A 22,993-nucleotide genomic window follows, 5' to 3' on the forward strand; every position below is an offset into this window, starting at 1 on the left:
TTCCAGCATTTTGTTATGGGTAGCCAGGGCATCTACTTTGCTTGCTAGTTGTTTAAGTTGTTCGCCAGTGTGTATGTTCTGGTTTAAGAAATCTTTATTGGTTTGTTGTTGGGAAGCTATAAAGTTTTCCATCATGATTTCCAAGTTGGATTTTCTAGGGGTATTATTGTTAGGATTCTGTTTCTGATATCCCGGAGGTATAGATGGGGCTTGATTTGGAGACTGTCCAGGTGCGTATAAAGCATTATTACTCTTATATGAGAAGTTTGGATGGTTCTTCCAATTTGGGTTATAGGTATTCGAATAGGGGCTTCCTTGAGCATAATTTACTTGCTCTGCTTGGATTCCAGTCAAGAGTTGACATTCCGCAGGAGTGTGGCCTTGGATTCCACAGACCTCGCAATTCTGAGTTATAGCAACCACGGCTGCTGGAGGTGATACGTTTAAACTTTCAATTTTCTGGACCAAAGCATCCACTTTTGCATTGACGTGATCAAGGTTACTTATCTCGTACATGCCAGTTTTCGGTTGAGGTTTTTCCACCGTTGTTCGTTCGGTTCCCCACTGATAGTGGTTTTGGGCCATGCTCTCGATAAGCTGGTAAGCATCAGCGTAAGGTTTGTTCATTAGTGCACCACCTGCAGCGGCGTCTATTGTTAACCTTGTATTGTATAAGAGACCATTATAAAATGTGTGAATTACTAACCAGTCTTCCAAACCATGGTGTGGGCAAAGTCTCATCATGTCTTTGTATCTTTCCCATGCTTCGAAAAGAGACTCGTTGTCTTTTTGTTTAAATCCGTTTATCTGGGCTCTTAACATAGCTGTTTTGCTTGGCGGAAAATATCGGGCAAGAAAAACTTTCTTCAACTCGTTCCATGTGGTGACTGAGTTGGAAGGAAGAGATTGAAGCCATCTTCTAGCGCTATCTCTTAATGAGAAAGGAAAAAGACGAAGTCGAATTGCCTCTGAAGTGACACCGTTAGCTTTAACGGTATCAGCGTATTGGACAAATACGGATAAATGAAGGTTTGGATCTTCGGTAAGATTTCCAGAGAATTGGTTCTGTTGCACAGCCTGCAACAACGAAGGTTTAAGTTCAAAGTTGTTTGCTTCGATTGCGGGCGGAGCAATACTTGAATGCGGTTCATCTTGCGATGGAGCGGCGTAATCTCTAAGAGCACGAGCTGGTTCTGCCATCTCGGTTAAAGAAGGAAAATCTTTGAGATCAGGAAGGTCTATAGGAGGGAGATTGTTTTCAGCACGATATTCCCGAATTCGTCGTAAGACTCGGAGATATAGTTCGATATCGTTGATTCGTAAATAGAGCGGTTCGCCTTGAGAGCGAGTGCGTGGCATACAAATCAACGAAAGAAAGAAAATAGAAGAAAAAGAAACCTTAGTCTCTACAGCGTAACGGAAGAGTTACGATATCGATTGAATAAAAGTCCCCGGCAACGGCGCCAAAAACTTGATCGCTCGACTGGGTGAGTCGAGAATGGGATACAAACTGCAAGTGCACAGTTCTATCGCGTAGTTTTAAAAGATATCGATCCCACAGGGACTTATGAATCGATATACCGTTATCTAAGGTTACTACGTAAATCTAAGGTGAAAATGTTTGATTGTTTGGGGAAATACTAAGAGCTAAACTAATATCTAGATTAAATATTAATAAAACGGATATCGATATGTGGTTCGTCAAAACTAGGGAATCAAGTCTTTGTCGGTTTCTTGGTTTTAAAATGAATCGTTTCGGTTAACTTTATTGGTTAAAGGTTCTATCTCAAACTCTCGCTCTGTTGAATAAACCATGATTTTATATTAATGTTGCTGTCACTTATAATTAAGTCAAAAACCATATTTTGAAAGCAATAAAGTTGCAGAAACTCTTTTTAAGAAAATACTGACCGTTTTAAACACCCTTATCTCAAACTCTCGCTCTGTTGACTTAGGTTATATAATTAAATCCAAATGCTTAACTCTCGTCCTCACATTCAATCTTTAAAAATACTTTTTGGAAAAGGTCAGAATTTAATTAACTCTAAAACTTGCTCTCGCCCTGATCTAGAATTAATGCCTAACTTACACTGTCCAGTTAAAATCTCAAACTCTCGCTCTATTGATTTTAACTTCTTTATGTCTTTTACTTTTGTAAAAAATCTTGTTATTAAACCTGTAAGTTGAGACCGTAAAAAGATTGATTTTGATTTTAAGTTTAGGTAGACCGACTCAGTCTTGATCCCTTATTCTGCTTACTTTACATACCGATACCTAGGCAAATTAGCCAGACATGCTAAATAAATAAGAGTTTATATCATGCATAAACAGACTCATTCCAGGCAGATAATATAGATAAATAATAAAACAAAATATTAAATAATGATTAAAGAACCTGAATGCGTAATACAATAGTCTTGAACACTCCACCACAAGCCGGTAGGATTTGTTCTTGGATTCTTCAATTAAACAGGAAATTAAATCAAGGAAATAAAACTGGAATATAACGTAAGGTTAAATCCAGTATAAAGTTGCACAATAGTTTCCGGTGTAGAAACTATTATGCGAAAAATATCTAGAAGTTAAAACGGGAAAGGTAAATTTGCAAGGGAAAAAGAATGTAAAGCTTGCAAAAGAAATAAATAAAATAAACAATGTTAAGTGCTGGAAAAGAAGAAAAATAAGCAAAAGCGTGAAAAGAAAATTGGCAGAGCTTCGGCAATATGAGCGTGGAAAAACCGGTCCTCTGAAACTTCCCAATTAGCTGCTATTTATACAGCTGCTGGTGTAACTGCTTTTCAAGGGTCTCCGTGTGCGTGGTCTCGTTCCGAGGGTTAAGCGTGCGTGGAAATAGCTTTCAACGTGGTCAGTTGAGTTCCTTGCGCCAAAAATATAGAGGACTGGTGTGACGTTCGTCACACCATGTGTGACGCTCGTCACAGGGGTGCTTTTAGTGTGACGCTCGTCACAACCCTTGTGACGCCCGTCACAGGCATAACGTGCACTTTCTTTGGGCTGGGCTTGGTCTTTGTTATTTGTTTCCTTTTTATTCCTTTTTACACCTCCTTTTCTTCCCTTTTTCACTTTTGCTTCAAAATGGATACCTGACATAAATAGCAAGGAAATACTGCATAATATCTGATAAAATGAGATAAACTAAAGTAAATGATAATATAATCTAATTGAATTAAGTCTTAAAAATGTGATATAATTTCGTGTTATCACCAACCTCAAATAGTTGTGACTTCTACATAAGTCCAATTATGATTGCTTAACATAGCGCTAAATTTTGACACAAAAGGCATAGAAATCTAGTTAGTGAGATTGTAAGTCTCCCCTTTTTCATGGTATTGTGTGGAAACTTGGCCTTTTTTCCTTCCTTTGGAAGATGTCTTGGTTCAAGGATCCATGCTTGTGATAAGTGGGTTGAGTGTTCTCCAAAGAATGACTTAAAAAAAAGCAAAGCAAAAGCAATACTAACTTATAATTCACTAACAACTAACATTTAATTTCAAGTCATTTACTTTTAATGCACTTCAATTTTAAGCCTTATTCATTTGCCATTATTCATACCATTCAAGTTATTTACTTTTATGTCATTTTCACTTTGTCCACTTGGACCATATTTTATGATATATTGTGTTTGTATGTACTTCTTTGATTGAGTGGTATTTTGACCTTAATGTACATAATAAGAAAAAAAAACCTAAAAAACATTTTGTGTGGACTATTGGTTTGATCTGAGACTATTGGACTTAGAATTTAGGCAACACTCCTTATGCAAAGGACTTGGTCAATGTCAACTTTCATGAAACCAAGTACTTGTGAAATGAACATTCATCTGATACAATATTGAAGATCCATTTGGGTTCATCTGCAACATAATCATTGTGAAGTTGTTATTCTGAACCTATGACTCATGCCCTCTCTGAAGTCATCTGATACATGGGAAATTTTGAAGAAGATCATGGAGTTACTAAGCTTGGATGTTGATATCTTTATTTGATGCCTTTCTCTTCAACTTGCTATTTGTGTATTGTTTGTTGCCTGATTCAAAGGTCCAAGGGAAATTTGGGTTTCTATATGACATTCTTGTCTATTAGATTGCAGCCCATTGGTCAGATCTTTTCAACTCTTAAATTTTAAATTTAGGCTTAAGATTAGTCTCTTCCTATCCTCCCCACTTCTTTAATTTCAAAATATCTCCCCCTTTTTAAAAAAATCTTCTTTGCTTGTGCTTGCTTTTTTTCTAAACTTAGACTATATTGCAAATTAGAAACTTTGGCCTTATGCCAATGCATATTCAAACCTCTTTTCTTAAATAAACTTATGAATAAACTTAACTATACTTGACTTAAAAGTTCTAAATCCAAAAAAACTAACACTCATTCAAACCATTTTTTAGGCCCTTGTGCCTTTTAAACTTCAAATTTTGTTAAAAGCAATGCACTCACTTTGAAATTCATACCACGAACTACGAGGTTTTGATCCCTCGTTTTTATGTTGGTACATAGGCACAAGTCTGAAGGTCTTGTCAAACACAAAAATATAATTAATGAATTCTATTCTCAACCCCCCCCCCCCCCCTTCACTCTATTTATTGCAAACATCATTTTGTACAAAAACACATATGCACACAAGAAAGGGCTCCCTAGGAGTACCTAGGACACTTTGAGTGCTAACACCTTCCCTTTATGTAACCAACCCCCTTACCTGTAATCTCTGGAATTTTATTAGTTTTTATTTGAAAACTTCTTACTTTTGGGTTTTGTTCGTAATTTTCCCTTTTCCCTTGGAAACAAGAAAAGCGCGGTGGTGACTCTGGTTTTATTGACGTCTAGCTTATCTATAGCTTAATGATCATGAATTTACTGCTATAGAAATTAAGTGGTGACTCTGCTGGGGAGTAGTCTCCAGTGGGTTTAGCATACTTTTTTATGTGTATATATTAGTGTATTTGATGTATGTATATTTGTTTGTGCGATATAATTTGCTTGTTGTGCTTGGTGATCTCTGAGTGGTGAGATAAGTTCTAACCCGAACTTGAGTGCAATTAAGATAGGAGGATGGTATAGCCATGTTCGACTTGTGTGGAGTAGTCCTTAACAAGTTGGCTTGAGACCCATCTACTCAGTGGAGACCCTTGTGGTTAGGCATTACTATCTCTGATTTGGGGTCCGAGAAGCTGAGGACCGTAGAACATTTAACCCCTCTTGGCCTATTTTGGACGTAGTGCGGAGACTGTTCAAGTGTAGACTTGATAACAGTTGTTACACGATACTACACTCAAACGAGTTTCTCTTGAGAATATTATGGGTTGATGAGTCAGTCATCCTAACCTATAATATTCGATAGATGGAATAAGACTCTGGGAACTTTTTAGAACATGATCTACAGGTTTTTATCCTTAGTTCACTCCTTTGGGATGGTTCTTACCCAGACTCTATGCTCGTGACTCACAACAAACCCTTGATTCTTGGTTGATCCAATCAAGTCTTATCAATATCAATGGAACTTGGGTGTTGATAAGATGTAAACCATAATCCACCAAAATGGATGATTGATCTTGACAATGGCTGGATTCATCCCTTGACCTTTGTTTGTTTGCCTTGTGTGTGATCCCTTACTTGTGATTGTTGCATTCATGCGCATCATGACATTCACCACACGAAAATTTTAAGGAACTGTGGTGTCATTTGCAAAATATTTTCAAACCATGGATTATGGACGAAAGAACACTAAGAAGTACAGTTTCAGATGTCCCGACTTGAAAGAGTTATGGAAGCTAGCATCTTTTGTATTAGATCCCTTGGACTTCAAACAACGCCATGGGAAGCTTCTGTCTATCTTGTCTGCTGATGTGGTTGAAGGACTTCTAAGTGTGTTGGTTCAGTTTTATGACCCTCTCTTCCGTTGCTTCACTTTTCTAGACTATCCGCTTGTGCCTACGTTGGAGGAGTATGCTCATCTTTTGGGAATACCTGTTTCTAATAAAGTGCCTTTTAGTGGATTGGAAGAGATTCCTAGATCTCATCTTATTGCTGAAGCCCTTCACTTGAAGAAATCTGAGATAGAGGCTCATTGGGTGAATAAAAGAGGATTATTTGGGTTGACTTCTGAGTTCCACATCAAGGAAGCTATTACCTTTGCTCAAGCCGCTAGTGTGGATGCTTTTGAAGCTATCTTTGTGCTACTCATCTATGGTTTGGCTTTGTTCCCTAATATTGACGGTTTTGTTGATGTTAACGCCATTAGAATTTTCTTGACTGTGAATCATGTGCCTAATTTGTTAGGTGATACGTACTTCTCTTTTCATCTAAGGAATTTTAAGGGTGGTGGAATTATTGTCTGTTGCATTCCTCTTTTGTACAAGTGGTTTATTTCGCACTTGCCTCAGACGCCTACTTTTGTGGAGAACAAACAATGTCTATGGTGGTCTCAGAGACTTATGTCTCTCACTAATGATGATATAGTTTGGTATGATTCTTCATTTAGTAGTTTGGAGATTATTGCCTGTTGTGGTGAATTCTCTAATATGCCTCTTATTGTTACACGAGGAGGAATCAACTACAACCCTACTTTGGCTCGTCGTCAACTTGGGTTCCCCTTGAGAGACAAATCTAATAACACTTTGTTATAAGGTCTTTTCTATCAAGAGGGTAAAGATCCCCAACATTTCTAGAAGAATATGGTGCATGGTTGGCATAATGTGCATAGGAAAGGAAGATCCGAGCTTGGTTCGCGCAATTGTGTAGCTTTAGAAGCATACACTCTTTGGATGAAGAAGAGAGCTATGGAGTTGAAGATTCCGTATGCTTGTGAAAGACCTGTGTCTATGGTTTTGGTTGAGCCATTAACTCTCCCTAACCAAGATGTAGAGGAGTTGGAAGATGCACTCACCAACATGAAGCGAGAGAAGGATATGTGGGAAGAGCGTTTCCATGCTTTAAGCCGAAAGCATGAGGAGTTGCAGCTTGAGTCTAAGGACAAAGATGCACTTATTTAGCTACTTGAAGACCGAGTGACAAAGAGACAGAGAGAGCCGGATGTTTCATCTTCCTCTAGTATGCATCAGTCTTCCGTCACTTGGAAGAAGATTGTTGATCAGCTTGTCCTCGAGAAGACTCAGATGAAGGCGTCTTTTGAGACCGAGATTTGACGCATTTGAAGGAAGTACGCGCCTATGGCTAGATCTTCTAACATTGTTGTTAGGGATCCTTAGGATGACTAGTCTCCTTTTCTCTTGTATTTTCATTTGGTTTCTGAAATTGTACTCAGTGTAATCCTTCCAATTATAATATAAAAGAGGTTTTTATGGTCATATCAAATTGTTACAATTATTTTTAAATATACATGTATTTGCAAATAATATAGTAAGTTCCTTGAAAAAGAAAATAACAATCAAACATTGCATTTCATGCATCATTCGCATAAGCAGGTTTCTCTTTTGCCAGATGTCACATTGGTGTTTCTTCCGTGCTTCAGCCAAGCTGACTCATCGATACAATACCCATGCCAATCACTCAAGGATTATGAAGTATCTTGAACAAGAGAATAGATACCTGAAGGATAAGATTGCCCATCTGACTGCCATGAAGGAGTTAGTCCTAGCTGCTCAGATCCAGTCTCCTCCAACACCTGCAACTCCTCCTCCGTAGATGACTGTCATTTCAGAGGTGGCTACCTCTACCGTTCCTGCAACCGCTACTCACTTTGCACCCAACATGCCTACCGGATTCCCATGGGGAATGCCTCCGAATTTTATGCCTGAAGGCTTTGCGCGTACCTTTGCTTCCATGTTGGCATCTAGCTCGGTCATGTCTGTGCCGCCACCAGTTATGCATACTCTACCCCATGTAGAAGATACCATCTATCATTCTGAGCCGTTTGAGGGCCCTGATGTGTATAAGAAGATGGACGAGCTGAAGGATCAATTCCTTGAGCTGCGAAAGGAGTTGAAAACTTTGAGGGGTAAGGATCTGTTTGGAAAGAGTGCTGTGGAACTTTGTTTGGTTCCAAATGTGAAGATCCCGGTGAAGTTCAAAGTGCCTGGCTTTGAAAAGTACAAGGGGAATACCTGTCCACTCAGTCATTTGCTTATGTACGCCCGAAAGATGTCTACTCAAACGGATAATGATCAACTGTTGATCCATTATTTTCAAGACAGTTTGACCGATGCCGCTCTGAGGTGGTACATGGGATTGGATAGTGCGAGCATCTGCACGTTCAATGATTTGGGCGAAGCCTTCGTGAAGCAGTACAAGTATAATGTTGATGTGGCTCCATATAGAGACCAGTTGAGATCATTGTCTCAGAAGGACAAGGAGACATTCAAGGAGTATGCACAAAGATGGAGAGAGCTTGCCGCTCAGATTACCCCTCCTTTGGAAGAAAAGGAGATGACCAAAAAATTTCTCAAGACCCTGAGCTCATTTTACTATGAGCGGATGATCACCAGTGCCCCCAGTGATTTTACCGAGATGGTGAACATAGGGATGAGGCTCGAAGAAGGTGTCCGAGAAGGACGGTTATCTAGAAAGGAAGTGTCATCCAGCAAGAGATATGGTAACAATTTCAGTAAGAAGAAAGGGAGTGAAGCTAATGCAGTTTCAGTTGGGAGGCAAATGAGGCCTCACGTAAGAATAAATTCACCACCCCGTCAACATAATCATCAAGTATCATCAGTAATCCCGGTCTTTTCAGCTAATCAGTTAACACCAATTCAACAACAGCGTCAACAACAACAACCACAACAACGAACAAACACTTACAACAACAACAATACCAACAATCATCAACAACCAAATTTTGAGAGGAAGAAGGTCTCTTTCGACCCCATTCCGATGACTTATGCAGAGTTATATCCGTATTTAGTTCTCAAGAACCTGTTGCAACCAAGAAATCCTCCTCAAATTCTTGAACCACTTCCATGGTGGTACAAACCGGAACTCCATTGTGCTTTTCATCAAGGAGCTTCCGGTCACGATATTGAGAATTTCTACCCCCTCAAGTATGAAGTCCAGAAGCTGGTTAAGAGTGGAATGGTGTCCTTTGAGGACCGTGCGCTAAATGTCAAAGTTAACCCATTACTTGCCCATGGAAATTCATCTGTTAATATGGTGGGCAGTTGTCCTGGAGAGTTCAAGGTATTTGATGTACGCTTCATAAGAAGGTCCTTGGTGACGATGCACAAGGATATTTGCTTGGTTAGCGATTGTGAGCATGATCATGATGGTTGTGCTATTTGCAGTGTCAATCCCAGAGGTTGTGTGGTTGTGAAGAGAGACGTCTAGAGATTGATAGATGAAGGTTTGATTCAGATTGTGCAATCACTTCATGTAGATGAAGATGTGAATGTTATAGTCCCTGTTTTCAAAACTTCTGAGAGAGTGGTTATTCAGTATGATAGCAGCAGCAGAAACAACATCAGCAATAGATCGGTGTCGCTGTTGGTTATACGGTTAGCGGGTCCAGTCCCGTATGCATCCGATAAGGCTATGTTGGAGAATGGTCAAGAGGTTCCTTTGCCTACGACCATTTATGTTGTAAGCACAATTGGTGTTACCAAAGTGACCCGCAGTGGTCGTGTGTTTGGGTCGGTGTTCCCAAAGAAGGTGGAAGATGTATCTCGTAGTAAGAAGGTTGATGTACCAGTAGTAAAGTCTGTTAGCACTCCAAGGTGTCAGTCTGGTGAATCCAGCGACTTGAAGCCTAATGATGATGATGAGGTACTCAGACTGATCAAGAAGAGTGAATTCGACATGGTGGAGCAGTTGCTCCAAACTCCCTCGAAGATTTTTGTACTGTCTCTGTTAATGAACTCAAAAGCGCACAGAGAAGCACTGCATAACTTTCTTGATCAAGCTTATGTGAAACATGATTTTACGGTGGATTAGTTCGATCATATTGTGGCTAACATCACTTCCTATAATAATCTCAGTTTCTGTGATGAAGAACTCCCCGAGGAGGGTAGAAATCATAACTTGGCTCTGCATATCTCAATGAATTGTAAAGATGATGCGCTGTCAAATGCGTTAGTAGATACTGGGTCTTCATTGAATCTACTTTCAAAGTTGACTTTGTCCAAGTTGTCATACCAAGGAGCACCTATGAGATATAGTGGCGTGATTGTCAAAGCTTTTGACGGTTCGTGCAAGACTGTGATTGGCGAAGTGGACCTTCCAGTAAAGATAGGTCCAAGTGACTTCCAAATTACTTTTCAAGTAATGGATATCCATCTAGCCTACAGTTGTCTATTGGGAAGGCCATGGATTCATGAGGCAGGAGTTGTTACTTCAATGTTGCATCAGAAGCTGAAGTTTATCAAGAATGGGAAGCTTGTTATCGTTGGCGGGGAGAAGGCGTTGTTGGTCAGCCACACATCATCTTTCTCTTATGTTGAAGTTGAGAATGAGGTTGGAGCCTCATTCCAAGCCTTATCTATTGCTGAGGAAAAGAGAGTTGGGGCACCCATGTCCTCATTCAAGGATGCATTGAAGATTGTTGAAGATGGTTAGTCAGATCAGTGGGGGCAGATGGGAGAGGTCTCCGACAACAAGAGCAGACCCGGATTGGGTTTCCAACAAGGTTCACCAGTGGTTAGATCTGAAGATGTGCAACTCAGTTTCTGTAACGGAGGGTTCATTCATGGTAATGAACAACACTTACCTGTTGTGCTAGAGGATGATCAAGATGAAGACTGCACCAATTTTATGACGCATGGAAAAGCTTGCGACAATTGGACTGCTGTTGATATTCTTGTTATTATGCATCGATCTAAGTAATTGCTTTTATTTGTTTTTGAAAATCCTTCTCCTATGCCTAAGGGAGAAGTGAACATTGTTTGGGCATTTTCAAATTTGATCATGAATAAAATATAATTATATTCATCCACATCTATGATGTTTTGTTTTTACTTTTTGCTTTATTCCGAAAATGGTAATCACAAAAAAACATAAATAAACAATAAATTGTCCATCTGCATAATATTTGGTCACATATCACTTCTCTAAAATCAAAAATCAAATCATTATGCAGGTTGGTTTCTAACCCCATTGAATACAATGATCCTTCTCCTTCTCCAAATTTTGAATTCCCTGTGTTTAAGGTTGAGGAAGAAAGTGATGAAGAAGTAAGTGATAAATTGTATCGTCTTCTTGAGCATGAAGGAAAAGCCATTCAGCCATTTGAAGAGCAGATTGAGCTAGTCAACTTGGGTTCCGAGGATGATGTGAAGGAAGTCAAGGTTGGGTCTCGACTGTGTCCAGATATTAAGAAGGGGTTGATTGATCTTCTCCGAGAGTATTCAAATGTGTTTGCTTGGTCCTATCAAGACATGCCTGGTTTAGATTTTGAGATTGTGGAGCATAGATTATCGTTGAAGTCGGAATGCCTGCCAGTCAAGCAGAAGTTGAGAAGAACTCATCCTGGCATGGCAGTGAAGATCAAAGAAGAAGTGCAAAAGCAGATAGACGCTGGTTTCCTTGTTACCGCTGAATATCCACAGTGGGTGGCCAATATTGTACCTGTTCCAAAGAAGGATGGAAAAGTCTGTGTGTGCGTTGATTATAGAGATTTGAACAAAGCTAGTCCGAAAGATGATTTCCCTCTGCCACACATTGATATGTTGGTATACAATACATCTAAATTCAAAGTCTTTTCATTTATGGAGGGATTTTCCTGATATAATCAGATCAAGATGGCACCCGAAGATATGGAGAAGACCACATTCATTACACCCTGGGGAACATTCTGTTATAGAGTGATGCCTTTCAGTTTAAAGAATGCTGGTGCAGCTTACCAAAGAGCAATGACTACTCTTTTTCATGATATGATACATAAAGAGATTGAAATCTATGTTGATGATATGATTGCTAAATCTATTGATAAAGAGGAACATGTTGAGCATTTGTTGAAGTTATTCCAGCGTTTGAGGAAATATAAACTCCGCTTGAATCCCAATAAGTGTATATTTGGTGTTCGTTCTGGTAAATTGTTGGGCTTTATTGTCAGTGAGAAAGGTATTGAGGTTGATCCTGCCAAATACAGGAGATGCCTGCGCCCAAAACTGAGAAGCAAGTCAGAGATTTTCTTGGTCGCTTGAATTATATCTCAAGATTCATTTCACACATGACTGCCACATGTGCGCCTATATTCAAGCTTCTTCAGAAAGATCAATCTTGTGATTGGACCGAAGATTGCCAGAAAGCTTTTGACAGTATCAAAGAGTATCTGCTTGAGCCTCCGATTCTGTCTCTGCCTGTTGAAGGAATACCATTGATCATGTATTTGACTGTGCTTGTAGAGAGTATGTGTTGTGTTCTAGGTCAGCAAGATGAGAATGGAAAGAAAGAATTTGATATTTACTACCTCAGTAAGAAGTTCACCGACTGTGAGACTCGGTATTCTATGCTTGAGAAAACTTGTTGTGCATTGGCTTGGGCTGCTAAGCGTTTGCGTCAGTATATGTTGAATCATACCACTTGGTTGATATCCAAAATGGATCCAATCAAGTATTATTTGAGAAGCCTGCTTTAATTGGGAAGGATTGCCCGTTGGCAGATGTTGTTATTAGAGTATGATATTGAATACCGATCTCAGAAAGCGATCAAAGGTAGTGTCTTGGCTGATCATTTGGCTCACCAACAGATTGAAGACTTCCAATCAGTGCAATATGATTTTCCCGATGAAGAGATCTTGTACTTGAAAATGAAAGATTGTGATGAACCATTGCTTGAAGAAGGGCCAGAACTTGGTTCCCGTTGGGGCATGGTATTTGATGGGGTTGTTAATCAATATGGTAATGGCATTGGGGCAATGGTTATTACTCCTCAAGGCACGCATTTTCCGTTTACAGCCAGATTGACTTTCAAGTGTACAAATAATATGGCAGAATATGAAGCTTGCATTATGGGTCTTGAAGAGGCCATTGATCTCAGAATCAAGTATTTAGACGTCTATGGAGATTCAACTTTGGTCGTGAATCAAATCAAAGGTGAATGGGAGACGAATCAACCCGATTTGATACCATATAGAGATTATGCGAGGAAGATTTTGAATTTCTTTACAAAGGTTGAGTTTCATCACATCCCTCGAGATGAGAACCGGATGGCAGATGCTCTTGCAACATTGGCTTCAATGATCGTGGTAAAATATTGGAATGAGGTTCTTAATTTGACTGTGATGCGTCTTGATAGGCCAACTCATGTGTTCACTGTTGAAGAGATCAAAGACGAAAAGTTGTGGTATTACGACATCAAGTGTTTCCTCCAAAGTCAGATCTACCCGTCTGGGGCATCTCTGAAAGATAAGAAGACTTTGAGAAGATTAGCCGGCAATTTCTACATGAATGGTGATGTGTTATATAAGAGAAACTTTGATATGGTTCTGCTCAGATGCGTGGATAGACACGAAGCAGACTTATTGATGACTGAAGTCCATGAAGGTTCCTTTGGTACTCACTCTAATGGACATGCAATGGCAAAGAAGATGTTGCGAGCGGGTTACTATTGGCTGACAATGGAATGTGACAGTTACAAGTTTGTGAAGAAATGCCATAAGTGTCAAATATATGCAGATAAGATTCATGTTCCTCCGACACTGTTGAACGTCATTTCCTCCCCATGGCCTTTCTCCTTGTGGGGAATTGACATGATTGGTATGATTGAGCCCAAAGCATCGAATGGAAATCGTTTCATTTTGGTAGCTATTGACTACTTCATAAAATTGGTTGAAGCGGCATCATATGCGAATGTAACCAAGCAAGTTGTTGTAAGGTTTATCAAGAATCAGATTATATGCTGATATGGTGTGCCAAGTAAGATCATTGCTGATAATGGATCGAACTTGAATAACAATATGATGGAAGCTCTTTGCAAGGACTTCAAGATTGCACATCATAATTCTTCTCAGTACAGATCTAAGATGAATGGGGTTGTTGAAGCTGCAAATCAGAACATCAAGAAGATTATTCAAAAGATGGTTGTAACGTATAAGGATTGGCATGAGATGCTCCCATTTGCTTTACACGGGTATCATACATCCATCCGCACTTCAACAGGGGAAACCCCTTTCTCTCTTGCTTATGGCATGGAAGTTGTGCTCCCCGTGGAGGTTGAGATCCCATCATTACGTGTCTTGATGGAAGCCAAGTTGATTGAGGTTGAATGGTGTCAGACCAGGTATGATCAGTTGAATTTGATTGAAGAGAATAGGTTGACTGCCATGTGTCATGGTCAGTTATACCAGTAGAGGATGAAGAAAGCGTTTGATAAGAAGGTCAAACCTCGCGTGTTTAGAGAAGGTGACCTTGTGCTCAAGATGATTCTGTCTTTCAAACCAGATTCTAGGGGCAAACGGACTCCTAATTATGAAGGCCCATATGTTGTTAAGAGAGCCTTTTCAGGCGGTGCTTTGATTCTTACAACTATGGATGGTGAAGAGTTCACGCGTCCTATGAATGCGGATGCAGTCAAGAAAGACTTCGCCTAAAAAGAAAAGAACAACTCGCTAAGTTGAAAACTCGAAAGGGCGGCTTAGGCAAAAATGAGCGTCTCGGTGTATTGAAAACCTGAAAGGGAGGTCCAGCCAAAAATTAGAGACATAAAACAGAAAGGATTATCCCCATAAGTTGAGTACCCCACCTTGGGGCAATTTATGCAAAAATTAAGGATTATGACAAGTAACTGCATCCTGCTGATCTTCCGTTTTGAAGGCGTTCTTGAGCACAACGGTCGATTTTAATTATTTCGTCCCCAGTAGCGGTCAAGAGCACAGTGAATTTTAGGAGTTGGTAGAAGGATTAGTGATCATTATATTCAATGTAACCCTTTTCCACGTAAATTAAGATTTTCAACTTTGTAAAGATCTATGGAGTCTTGTCATTAATGGACTACCATTCTATTAAATAAAGTTGAGCTTTTATCCAATTGTTTCTACTCTTATTTAATTCATCCAAATAGTTTTAAATTTTACTATGATCATTTTGAAAATTAAAATTTTAATCAAAATCATATTTTCTTAAACATATAAAAACATTAAGCAATTGATTTCATTTAAAAGGAATATCAACAGTGGTTCGAAAGCAATAAGCCCTAAGTCAGGAACATTTTTGGTTCTCCCCAAGCAGTAGGCGCAATTTCTCTTTCATCCCCGACAGTATTGTTCAGCACCCGGTGTTTGTTAATTTATCCAGGCGGTTAATTCTCAGTTGTCCCCAGCTGAGTTGGTGTTCATTCTCCAGCCGAGTTTATATAGGTTCTCCAACGGAATGTGGACATTTCGTTATGGCAGTTCGCATGGTTCCAGCAGGACTTTGGTTTCCCTACCAGTCGCAATCAGATTAGCTCCCATACAGAGTTTCCTCCTGGTTTCTGAGCAGCTATTTGTGTTTATCCTCTGCAGGGTTGTCTCCCATTTGATGTGGTGTTGACCTAAAATTCCCCACAGAATTGGTAACATTTTCCTCAGTAGATCTCCTCCTTCCCCAGCTAGGGTTGAGCCATTGGGATGTTGATCTCTCTTTTCTCCAGCAGTTGTTTCCATCTTTTGTGGATTGGACAAGAATTGTATCGATGATTCAAATCTACGACATCTTTATATCCTTTGAGATCGTTTTGTCAGCATAATCACCATATATACATATACATATACATATATGCATTCATATAACTTAATTTTTTTGCACTTGTTAATTCATTCTTGTAATTCTTATTCTCTGTTATTGTGGTACTTTATCCCCGTACAGGTTTGGTGTGTATGTCATCCTTCAATTGTAGAGTGTCATCCCTCCAAGCAAAAAGATTTTAACCTTTTTCCTTTCCCTCACTGAGTTATTTCCTCATGGATGATTATTATACCCTCATTGGGTTGAGTCTTGTTTGACCGTTTCTTTCTAGATCTTACCTAGATAGGTTTGGTCCCCTAAGAGTTTATTACCCAGTAACTGGTAATATTCTCCTTAGTTGGCATTTGTTACTTCTTGCCCAATACCCGGTAAAAGTAACTCATTTTTCTCCTCAACGAATTCGTTTTCACGTTTCCCCGGGAAGTATATCCTTGATATGTTCATCCTAACCGGTGACGGATATTTTCTTCCCCTGGTTTGAGTCTATCCTTGATATGATATTCTCATTTTTGGTATTCTACCCAATAAAAAGGTATTTGTAATCCCTATTTTGTTTCCCAAAGAGTTAATCCTTGATATGTTCATCCTAACCGATGACGGGTTTTCTCCTCTTTGCGGTCTTCTTCCCAATAACCGGTAGTTGTAAATCCTGCTTTTCTCCCCTCGGAGTCTATCCTTGATATGTTCATCCTAACCAGTGAAGGATATTCTCTTTGATGGTATTCTATCCAGTATCCGGTAGATATAATTCCTATTCTTGTTGTTCAGGTGGTTTATCCTTGATATGTTCATCCTAAACGATGACGGGTATCCTCCTTAACATCCCCAGGCAAGTCTATCCTTGATATGTTCATCTTAACCGATGACGGATTTTCTTTCCTTTGAGTCTATCCTTGATATGTTCACTTTAACCAGTGACGTATATTCTCTCCCTTTGGTCTTCTACCCAGTAACCAGTAGTTGTAAATCCTATTTTCAGCTTTTCCCCAACAAGTCTATTCTTACCCAGTAACCGGTAATGAATTCACCTCCTGGCGACCCTCAGTGAGTCATCCTTGATATGTTTACTCTAACCGGTAACGAATGTCCTCTCTGTCAGATTTTTATTATCCCCTTACCCAGTAACAGGTAGTGGATAATAGATTTTTGCTCCTCCTGTGTTGAAGTTTATTATCCTCTCTGTTAGATTTTTATTATCCCCTTACCCAGTAACAGGTAGTGGATAATAGATTTTTGCTCCTCCTGTCTTGAAGTTTATTCCTTCCCCAGTTGAGTTGAGTGCGTATTTCCTTAGTGAAATCGTTTTTCCTGCATGGTTCGAGTATTTCAGTTTTATTCTGATCTACATGTCCCCCTGCAGACGTTCCTTTTGTTTCTCGGCTGAGTCTTTCCATTTTCATGGAATTCCTCTAGTCCCCCAGCAGTTTTTAAGTCATAACCTGGCCTACACATAACCCTTTATCCCCCCAGAGTCTTTGTTTCCCTAGTGAGTTTTTCCTTACGGAATGCTTTACACTCCTGCGGACTTTCGGTCTCTCTGATTTCTTTTCCTTTGTGGCAATATTTCGCCACAAATATTTATTTTTACATTCATATCATATGCATCATGAGGTCTCTTAGGGACCAAAGTTTGTTTCTATATGTTGTTACTTAATGCCATTCTACTGAGTCGATACGAAGATTTTAACCTTCTCCTCCTCAGTAGAATGTCCTTAAATAGGGGCAGCGGTAAGACCCCAATTTTGACCCTAAGACCCCTCATGCTATCTCATCATATGCATGGGCATTGGGATCATGCCTTGGCACACTTATTACCCCTTACTCATTGGGTTTGTTTTGAGAGAGATCACCAAGTACCATGTGATTGTATCATAATTGTTATTTTATCATTTACTAACCAAAATACCAAAAATATGTCTTTGCATTTGTCTACTTCTTTTGTAGGTAGGGCACTTGATCACCTTTGATCTATCAAGTTCACATCTAGGGGTTAAGACCCTCATTGCTAACATCTCAACCAAGGAATCCTCCACAATATCTCTAGGCATCATATATGAGTCCCCATGATATTTACATGTTATTTTGATCAAGAATTCTTCAAGAGTTTGGAATTAGTTTGCCTTGGAAACCCTAGTTCATTTGGATATCTTGTGTAACTTCTTCAACAAGCTTCTTCCCCAATTGATCAAATATTTCAAGTGGCATCTCAAATTTCATCATATTATGCATATATGATCTCCCAAGAATCCAAAAAGTCAAGAGAATTGCAAATTAGCAAGGTGGTTGATCGAGGTTGACCACATGATTTCATCTAATTAAAACTGGGTTCCCCTAGACCCTATCTCCTACAATTTTCATCATATGAAACTTATTCCAAAAGAAAAGTTACTCTAAATTACATTACAAAAAACTTTCATGTTTAAGTCTAGAGTTAGTTTTGTTTAGAAAGTCATTTTTTATGTTGAAAGATTATAGGTTATTTTGTCTAAACCCTAATTTGAAAGTCATCTTCCCAAGGCCATAACTTGCTCAATTTTTATGATATGAAAGATTTACAAGTTTAACAACCAAATTCAAGGTGTCTACTTCAACTTTGCTGTTTGGAGGAAGATATATTCAACTTTTATGAGCATGTGATATGAGGATATATTATAGGTCATTTTGGACCAATACCATTGAACAAGTGATTTTCATCAACTTCAAAAATGCATAACTCATTTATCCCAAATCCAAATGAGGTCAAATTTATGACAATTTTAAAGGTTTTTTAAATAGATACAACTTTGATGAAGACACGTTTCTCATTTGCAGCTCACATAAAAAGTTAGCCAAGGTGGAATAATTGAACATATGGTTTAACACTTAGAAATTTTTTTGACATGTTGAAATTTCCAAACTTCCACCTTAAAATTCATCATGATACAATCTTCAAATGTAAAAGTGTTCAACATAATAGTTGTTCCTCTTGATCTAACCTTTCCAAAGAGTCCAAATTCATTCAATTTGGATAAGGTTTGAGGGGTTTGCACATGGTCTGAACATAGCTGCATCAATTGGCAAGGATCAATCTTTAAACATCAATACATTTTTGCCTTGCATTACAATCCACATTCAGACTCAATTACACTTGCATATGGACTTAATTGAGTAGATTCATGGGCATGTACACGCCCATGCAACCATGCACTTCACTTTGCCAAATTTGGAAATATTTTGAAAGGTGCAAATATCACTTGCTTGAGCTATAAATAAGAGGCCCTTAGCATCAGAAATTGGACTCTTGCGCGCCAACTTTGCCTCCCACACTTGAGACCCTCACATTTGAAAGGAAAACCTGAGAAATTTCATTTGAAATTTAAGTTTGAATATCACTGTTTGGAGATTTAAAAACTCCAGGATCCAAAGCTACTTCTGCAAGCTTCTTGAGCAAGATCAAACACGAATTGAAGCAAGAGAGATCAAGCTTCTTGGCAGTTCTGAAATCTCTGAAGACTCTGAAGGTGAAGATGAAGGTGAAGGTGATACTTCTTCTTCTGATTAATGGTTCCCCCCCTTTGTGTGTTGAAGACTGAAGATTGTGTGAGGGGTGCTGTGTGGCTGTTGTGACTGTTGCTGTTCTGGTTCTACTGTTTGCAAGACTGAAGCTTTATTGTTTTTTTGAAAAATGTGTATTTTTTGGCAGTCCTCATTGATGCTTGTTTGTAATATTTTGGGCTCTTAATGAGTTCCTTGGATTTGTTCATTATCTCAGCTATCACAGCTGTGTATGATGATGGTTTGTACTGCCTAACTTTTATGTTTTAACATTTTTTTAATGTTATAACATCTGATCTGACATTCTCTGCTAGGTTAATTGACATTTATTTTGTCTAATTGGTCACCTTTGGTCAATTTTGACTAAAAAGGGGGAGAAGTGTTAATGTGGAATGTGGAAGCAGTTGTGGAGTGGTGAGTTGTATGTAGCTGAACTGAAGGACAACTATTTTTGAAGGAAGTGCACAGGTGTTAAAACAGAATGTGTTCTGTTTACAGATGTCAAAGAAGATGTCTGATATGGTGCACAGGTGTTGATGTTGAAGCAGATGTCAGAATGACATTCTGGCTGGTACAGATGCTGGAGTTACAATAGCTGTTATTTTCATAGAAGATGTTTGGTGTGCGCACAGATTTAGGGGGAGAAGGAGTACCCTTGTGCATTTGTCTGTCTTACTAGTTGCATCCATAACTAGTAATTTTGTCTTTGTTGCACAGATTTAGGGGGAGGAGAAGTACCCTTGTGCATGTGTGTATTACTAGTAACTATAAGCTAGTAATTGTGTTGCTTCTGCTGCTGATTAAACTATTGTTATGTTGTTTAACTGCTGATAGTTTACCTTGTGAAAAAAAAAGGACAAATATATGTTTTAGCCAAAATTTGCCAAAGGGGGAGTTTGTTGATTCTTAATATTGGCAGCAATTTTGGTAAAACAAAGAGTGTTCACAAGATGTTATGTGTGATGTCTTAACATAAGATATCCTATGTACCTGTTGGAGTTCAAGAACATGTTCATACAAGATTGTTTCAGAATTTCATACACAAGGTCATGGCATCTGATATGGGATGTACCTGCTGGAGCTTAAATGAAAGACATGTTCATGCAGGATTGTTTCAAGATGTCATACACAAGGTCATGGCATCTGATCTGGTTGTACCTACTGGAAGTTATAAAAGGAATTATTGAATTATGCAGGATTTTTCCAGGATGTCAGACCCGATGTCATGACATCCTGTACACAAAACATTCAGTGTGAATGTCTGGTGTTTTTGTGATTGCACAATTAATGGCAATCTATGTATGATTGAAGATCTGATTAGCTGGCGCATTCAATCATGGATTACAACCTGTTTTACTTATTTTCCAAGGAGATCTAACCAGCTGTTATAAAAAGATTTGATTGGAAAATAGATTTAGGGTTTTCAAGATGTCCAAGCCCAGCTGAAAGCTTGTATAAAAAGGGACTTAGAAAACCTGTTTTGACACACAACCAATACTGAGCGAAATATAGTGAGAGAGCTAGGGTTTGTTACTGTAAGACTTGTAAGCCATTCAAGTCATCTTTTGATGATTGAATTGGACTGATTTGTGGTTGTAATTTGTCACTCTAAAGTTGTTAAGCAAGAGTGTGTGTCTACTTGATCAAAGCTGTGAAGCAAGATCAAGTGTGTGTCTTCTTGATCAAAGCTGTGAAGCAAGATCAAGAGTGTGCCTTCTTGATTGAAACTGTGAAGTAAAATCAAGAGTGTGTTATTGAAAAGTGTTTTCTTTTCTCAAGGGATTGTTGTTTAAGATCACAGGTGTGATTGTAGGGAAGTGAGTGGGTTCTCATATCTAAGAGTGCTTAGGTAGAAATTGCACGGGTAGAGATTAGGTGAGAAAGACTGTAACTTGTTGAAGTGTACGGAGAGTCTTTGAACTGATTCTATTTTAGTGAATTTCCTTCCTGGCTTGGTAGCCCCCAGATGTAGGTGAGTTGGACCGAACTGGGTTAACAATTGCTTGTGTCTTTTGCATTACCTTTCTTTATCTTTCTTCTCTTAAGTGTAATTCAGATATTAGTGTCGTGACATTGCATTCGACATCTCATATATGATACCAGAATTTCACTAATGGACTTGGCCAGTGCCAACTTGTTGAAGAATCAAGTGCTTGCAATTTGGAAATTCATTTGAGACATCTTTGAAGATCTCTCTAAGATTCATTTGCAACATGATCATTGTGAAGGTGTTATTTTGAACCTGTGACTTGTGGAATTCATTTGTTGCATGGGCTATTTTGAAGAACATCATGGAAGGTATAAGCTTGGATGAGGCCATCTTTATTTTATGCCTTACTCTTCAAGATAATATAATTGTGCATTTGTGTGTTGCTTGATTCTAAAAGTCCAAGGGAATTCTGGGTTTCTATTGACATTTTTGTCTATTGGATTGTTACCCACTTGGTCAGATCTTTTCAACTCTAAACTTTTAAATTTTGTGCATAAGATAGTCTCTTCATCTTCTCCCTATTTCTTTAATTTCAAAATTTCTCCCTCCATTTTCAAAATCTTCTTTATGTGAACTATTTTTGTTCTAAACTTTGGCCACTTTTGCAAAAAGATAGAAACTTTGGCCTTATGCCATTGCATTTTCAAACTTATTTTCTTAAATCACACTTGTAAATAAACTTAACTATACTTGACTTAAACTTTCAAAAAGGCAAAAAGACCTAACTCATTCAAACTATTTTTAGGCATTTCTTCCTTTCAAACTTAATTTTTGTTAAAACAAATGCATCCACTTTGAAATTTGTATCACGAACTATGAGGTTTTGATCCCTCATTTTTATGGTGGTAGGTAGGCACAAGTCCGAAGGTCTTGTCAAACACCAAAATATAATTAATGAATTCTTTTCTCATCCCCCCATTCTATTCGTTTGTAAACATCAATTTGCACAAAATACATATGCATACAAAAAGGGCTCCCTAGGAGTACCTAGGACACTTTGGGTGCTAACACCTTCCCTCTGTGTAACCAACCCCTTTACCTGTGATCTCTGACTTTTATTCGTTTTTATTTGAAAACTTCTTACTATTTGGGTTTTGTTCATACTTTTTCCCTTTTCCCTTGGAAACCATAAAAGCGCGGTGACGACTCTTGTTATTTGATCTCTAGCTTGTCAATAGCTTTATGATCATGAATTTCCCGCTACACCTACCAATGTAGGCAAGAAGATTAAGTCGCTTTGAGGTCAAATTGAAGCAACTCAGTTCATACACCTCAAAATTCAACTCCATATATCTCTCAATATACTTGGAGTTAGTTTGAATTGAGGTCAAATTCGTGATCAGTGTCATTTTCTCTTTAAGATCATGTCCTTCTTTTTCATTTTTGTGATGGTGATGAGAGAACCAGTCCGGCCAAGGTCATCGGAGAAGATGACCCGTGGTTTGCTCCGGCGGTGTGCTGGACAGGTTCTGACCAACATGATCAAGCCAATGCGTTTAAATCCTGAGCGTTCTTTGTGATTACCATTGGTGTAGCACGCTGACTCATGTGTTTGGTGGAACGCGCGTTTCAGACCACTTGATCTGCCACCTCAATTAATGAGGGAGATCAAGTGGTCCACGTTTTTCTGATTAATTGAATTTTCATTTTATTTGTTGTATTTTCATTAATTCATATTAAATTTAATATTGATCCAAAAAAATATGAGAGTTTCACCAAAAAATTTAAATAAATCCCTCTTTCATTTTCTGAATTAAAATTATTTTTTGGATCATTATTAATATTTTTCATGATTTAATTGATTTTGTGAATCTTTTTAATTATTTAAAAATGCTTTTAAGTTT

General features: G+C 38.6%; 1 pseudogene; it reads left to right on the forward strand.

The window, feature by feature from the left end:
* Window positions 1-715: 715 nt before the first annotated feature.
* On the forward strand, window positions 716-815 carry LOC127089473 (uncharacterized; annotated as a pseudogene).
* The last annotated feature ends 22,178 nt before the right edge of the window (window positions 816-22,993 follow it).

The sequence above is a fragment of the Lathyrus oleraceus genome, chromosome 5, assembly GCF_024323335.1.
Source record: "Lathyrus oleraceus cultivar Zhongwan6 chromosome 5, CAAS_Psat_ZW6_1.0, whole genome shotgun sequence".
Taxonomy (NCBI): Eukaryota; Viridiplantae; Streptophyta; class Magnoliopsida; order Fabales; family Fabaceae; genus Lathyrus; species Lathyrus oleraceus.